The sequence below is a fragment of the Desmodus rotundus genome, chromosome 6, assembly GCF_022682495.2.
Source record: "Desmodus rotundus isolate HL8 chromosome 6, HLdesRot8A.1, whole genome shotgun sequence".
NCBI lineage: Eukaryota > Metazoa > Chordata > Mammalia > Chiroptera > Phyllostomidae > Desmodus > Desmodus rotundus.
Genome location: NC_071392.1, coordinates 76,056,738 through 76,062,960, shown reverse-complemented (window position 1 = coordinate 76,062,960; position 6,223 = coordinate 76,056,738).

Below are 6,223 nucleotides of genomic sequence, written 5' to 3'. Positions count from 1 at the left end.
ACCATAGCTATGGGTTTAAAAAAAAGTGGGGGGTAGAGTAAGGCAGAAGCAGCCCACTCCTCACTCGCATCCTCCGCGCACGGCCCGCCGGCGTCGCGACGCCTCCTGCAGGAGCAGGCGGGCCAATCGAAGGCCGAGCGAGAGAGGCCACGCCCGCAGAAGCAGCCTGGGCAGCGGCAGGTACCCGGGGCATGTTGGGGCTTCTGGAGCTCCTCTGCGCCCCCGGAACGCTGAAATCAGAAACAGCATGTGCTCATAATACGCATAGATGGAGACAATACAGTGTCCCTCCAGCCCTGCAGACTGAGATTCCGTTCCCTGACCGCAGACACACAAAGGGCGCTCGGCGGGGAGGAAATCCAGGGGCGGGGTCAACCCTTAAAGAAGGAGGTAAACCCGGGTTTCATTTCTCTTGTCTTTCAGTCTGGCTGAACTGAGTGAACTCCCTAATTGAGTGTAAGCCACGTCGCAACCAAACAATGCTAAACCTGGTTATCAAACACGGGGAAATGTTCAAGCACACCAGTAATCAGAGAAACACAAATTAAGACAGCTCCCCCCTCCCGCCCCGCCCCCGCCCTGACAGACCATTTTTGGCTCATTTACGTTAGTAAAGATTTTTTAAAAACACCCAGCAACGAATACAATGCCAAGAAAAAAGGTACTTTCATGGATGACTGATGGCTATGTAAATGTTTTTGTTCAATCAAATCTCTTGCGGAAAATTTTGATCGGCTTAAAGACAGGAACAATTACGGAAGACCGAAGAAAATTGTGGATGGACACATCAAAAATTCCTATTGTTCCAAAATTAAATTAAAAAATTGGCTTTGAACTTACGGGCGCGGCGCCTAGTAACCTAATCCATAGGTTAAAAGTTGGAAAATACAGATTGTTCACTGATGTCTATCAATCATAAGGGGGAAACATATAAATTCTGTAAGGAAAACAAAAGTTTTCACGGTTTTAGATCTGGTGGGGTTTTGTGTGTGTTTGGCGCTTCATATGGGAGACCCTCCCATGATGTGGAGAAAAAGGGAAAATCTGCTGGAGTCGAAGACGCACACCTCTTCGTGCAAATTTCATGTGGCCACTAGCCCCACCTCCTAATTTTTCCATTTCGGTCCCTGTGGGCAGGTATTTGACCCATTAAGCACTATAAGACACTGCTTAGGAAAATATTTGAGGCCTGAAAAAAAGGCTTATGGCTCTAAAATATAAAAATCTAAATTAATAATGTTCATTTTCTAAAGAAACTGTACCAGTGATTAACCAAATAGCAGATAAAGTAAATTTTCTGCTTATGAAAGTACATGTTCCAAGTAATAAATAGCAAATGATAGAATATCATTATTTTGCAACGCTTAGTGAATTCAGAAATCAACCCATTTGAGTATCCAGCACGGCTAGCATCACAAAATGAAAGATGAGACATGTGTGTCTCTAGAACATAAAGATAGCAATGAAATAGTCTTGTAGAGAAAAAAAACGAACCTGAATTTCATCATACATCTGTATCTAACTACCAAGTTACAGAAAATACAGAGGACAGAAGGAAAAAAATATGACAGAGGAAACATTTTTTTAAATGCTACTACAGAGATGCAAACAGAAAAATCCAGACTATGGAAATTCTACAGGATAAACAAGTTTCTTCAACAAATAAATTGCAAAGGAAAAAGAGATTCGGAAGGAATGATCCATAGGTTAAAAAGAGACTTGTGAAGAAGGTTGCATAACCATTGAAGAGTAATGGTTGAACAACTTTGTTAAGATATTAAAACCAGTGAGGTGTATGTTTGAGAGGGTGAATTTTACGGTATGCAAATTATACCTCATTTTTAAAAATTTAATAATATAGGAAAGGAGAAGTGGAGCTAGATGAAAGAACATTAACCATAAGCCGAAGATGGGTAATGAGTCCATGAGAACTCATTATATTATATTGTTCTGCCTACTTTTGTATGTGTTACAAGTTCTTCATAATAAAAAGAAAAAAAGAGCCTAGAAAAATGATTGCATTAACCAATCAACTGAAGATCATCTCATGTAGTTTTTATATATAATCAATTTTAAATTTCAGAAATAAAATGAAAGATTTGTTCTTAACTAAATTTAAGTATTACAGTATTTTAAAACCTTTTTAAAAGGTTAGAGCCAATTTTTTTTAACATAGAACGTGGGTGCACTTTGATGAGTATTGGTGTGATTTGGAGAGGGAGCTTCAAAATAAGTGCAGCCCTGGCCAGGTAGCTCAGTTGGTTAGAGTGTGTTCCAATGCACCAAGGTTGCAAGTTAGAGCTCCAGGCAGGGCACGAACAAGAAGCAAGAAGCAACCGATGAATACATAAATAAGTGGAACAATAAATCAATGTTTGTGTGTCTGTCTGCCTGCCTATCTCTCTCTCTCTCTCTCAAATTAATAAATAATTTATTTTAATTTAGTGTATGTACACAATATGTACCTGCTAACATGATGTAATAAGTACACAATATTGCCTATGAAGTAATAATGCCAACAACATTAACTTTAATCAAGATTTAAGCTGTAATGTGCAGTTACAGGAACTTCAAGGGAAAAAAGAAACAAGTTAAATAACGTGTGAAACAATCAAACCCAGGGGGCCAATCTCCACAATATCTGGCCTGGTCTCGTCAGTATAAGTCAATGTCATGAAAAACAAAATGAAATGATACACAAACAAAATGGGAAGGTGGTAACCCCGATGAAATAATAGATGGAGGCAATAACAAAGAAACGAGCAGGCATCATGTGCCTGCTGACAGAAGAACACGTAATGGCCCATGAAGGAGTCTTACCAAAAGAAATGAATCTGAATAAAGTCAATCTGTTAACTTTAACCACCTGTTTACAGGAAATAAAAGAGACAGAAAATATGTTAAATGATATCTTAAGGATATAACCTCCAAAATATATAATGTGGGAAACTATAAAATAAACAGCCTATTTTCTTTAACATTTGATACACACACATTTCAAAGGAAAGAAAGAGGAAAGGGCACCTACAGATTAATAGAGTTTTAAGAGACATATCAATCAAATGTAGTGTTTGGGCCTAGTTTGTGTTTTGATTAGAATGAGCCAACTATGTTTTTAATGGGAAAATTTGGGTTTATATTTAGGAATCATTATTAATTTTTTTAAGTATTGTGGATATGTTGTTTTAAAAAAGCTCTTATTTTATTTTTTAAGAAGCGTACTGAAATGTTTGCAGGTAAAATGCTGTGATGTCTAGGATTTGCTTCAAAGTGTTCCAGGAAGGGGGCCATGGGAGACACTGAGAATGTCCATTAAATAAGGACAGCCATGAGCTGATGGTCAGTGTAGCTGGGTGATGGGTACTTGCAGTTCATTGCACTATTTCCTCTGTTTTGATTTTTTGTAAAGATTTTATTACTTATTTTTAGAGAAAGGGGAAGGGAGGGAGGAAAACATAGATGTGTGGTTGCCTCTTGCGCGCCCCCTTCTGGGGACCTGGCCTGCAAGTCAGGCATGTATCCTGACTGGGAAACCAAGGAGCGACCCTTTGGTTCGCAGGCCAGCGCTCAATCCAATGAGCCGCCCCAGCCACGGCTATTTTCTCTGTTTTGTATGTATTTAAAGTTTTCTTTCATAAAAAGTTTTAAATAGTTCTTAAAAGAAAAATTCCAAGTCAAAGGGAATTTACAACAAAATGTATGTAGTCCTCCTGAACAAATCGAACATAAAAGACAATTTCAGGACGATTGAAACAATTTGATATTGGAAAGGTCGTTAGAGAGTATTAGGGAATTAATGTTATATGTATTAGGTGTGATAATAATAACAAGGATAAGAAAATCTCTTTGTTTTTTAAAGATACATAATAAAATATTTCAGAGTGGACTATTATAATGCCTTGAGACTGCAGGACCACCTTTACCCTCCGCGGCTTACCCATGAAAACAGCGTGACAAGCAGTAAGAACTCAATTTACACTAACTCAGAAAAAAAAAGTCAGAATTAGCGAGAAGTCTGAATTGAGAATATTTTCCAGGAAATTCCATTTTATAAATGTTAAATACATACAGGGATTCAAATGACTTTACAAAATTGTCTTCCAATAGAGATTCTATAATTATAATTTTTAATGTAGTGGGGAAGTAGTGGATTGAGGGAGTGGCGGAAAGTACTCACTATATTAGGAAATCTAGTTTTAGTTGTCAAATTGGCATCTTCAACTCAGCACTGTGTAACCCGGTGGCTCTCAGCCCTGACCGCACATTGGACTAACCCAAGGCCATTTTGGAAAATACTCACGTTCAGCTCCAACCAAACCATTTGGGTCAGAATCTCTGGAGCATAGGCATTGGCCACATTTTCAAAGACCCTGAGTTATTCTAATCTATAGCCAGGGTGGAGAACACAAGTGTAATCCTCTCTGCCCCTAGTTTTATCACGTGCAAAATGTGGGCACAGTCAAACCTCAGTTCTCCAATGTCTCCCATCTCGAACAACTCAGTTCTTGACCAAGTCATTCACGGAAAAAATATCTTGGTTGTAGAACAAAGCTTCAGTTCTCAACCCAACAACCCTTTCGTTCTGCTATGTAATATCTTCTCTTTCAGGCACATCTGAGAGTTGATTGAGAGAGGTCAGTGAAATAGCGTATTCAAAAATGCATGAAAAAGTATAATGTTTTATGTAAACATAAGGACACATTCTCATGTTAGCAAGCAATGTATAGCAATCCTTTGAAAAGGTTGGTTAGTTTGTTGTAGATAAAATATGACCCAGCATCATATAAATTCTTTGGTGAAGAGTCAGAGGTGATTAACTGTTTGTCATCAGCCCAGATTGAATTAGCATTGATATTGAGATGCCTACAGTAAGGAGTCTTTACTTAATTACAAAAGTTATAAGCATTTATACATATAAACATTATACACATAAGCATTACACATACGGATGTCCCAGAAATGCAAAATATAAATTGTAGCTAAGATTAAGTTTGGTTACCCAAACGAAAGAAAAATGAGGCCTCACCTTTTATGAGCCAGACACTTTTATGTGTATTGTCTTTTAAAATGAACAGGTTAACCTACCATAGTATTTTTGAAACACTAAGTCATGAAATCAGTTTAGTAGGTATAACTAAGAATGTTAAAATGAAATACAGTAGGAAAAGAAAAATAAAAACATAAGGATGCAAGAATCCCTGGCCAGGTATCTCAGTTGGTCAGAATGTTGTCCCAAGGCGCCAAGGTTGCAGGTTCGATCACCAGTGAGGGCACATACAAGAATCAACCAATGAATGCGTAAGTGGAACAAAAACAAATAAGTGGAACAACAACAAAGTCTCTCCTTCTGTCACTCAAAATCAATTTTTAAAAATTTAAAGAAAAAGAGTGCAAGAAAAAAAAAACAGGAGTACAAAGGGACCAGAAAGGTCTTGAAACATTTTGCCTCTAGATATTCAAGTTGGAAGGGCTTGCTCTGGAGGACTGTGCAGGTTATAGAAACTCTAAGTTTCCCTCTCACGGTGTTCAGGTAGGTAACCAATGTGTTTAGCAGGCCACGGACTGAAAGAAAATATTTGCAAAAGACTTAATCTGGTAAAGGACTGTTCACCAAAATATTTAAAGATCTCTTAAAACTCAACAATAAGAAAATAATAACTCAATTGAAAAATGGACAAAAGAACTAACATATACCTCACCAGAAAAGATAGGCAGATAGCAAATAAGTGTATGAAAACATGTTCAATATCATATGTCATTAGGGAATTAAAAGTTAAAACAATAATAAAATACCAGTACACACCTATTAAAATGGTTAACATCCAAAACACTGACAATACCAAGTGCTGACAAGGATGCAGAGCAACAAGAACGTCATTTATCACTGGTGGAAATGCAAAAGCTACCTCCGCTTTGGGAGACAGTTTGACAGTTTCTTATAAAACTGAATATACTCTTACCATACAATAAAGCTGTCATGCTCCTTGGTTTTTGCCCAAAGGAGTTGAAAACTTACATCCACACAAAAACCTGCACACAAATATTTATAGCAGCTTTATTCATAATTGCCAAAACTTGGAAGCAACCAAGATGCTCTACAATACATGAATGGATAGATAAACTGTGTTATATCCATACAACAGAAGATTATTCAGTGCTTAAGTTTCCTGAAAGTCATGAAGGAAACTTAAAATCATGTTACTAAATGAAAAAAATATGAAAA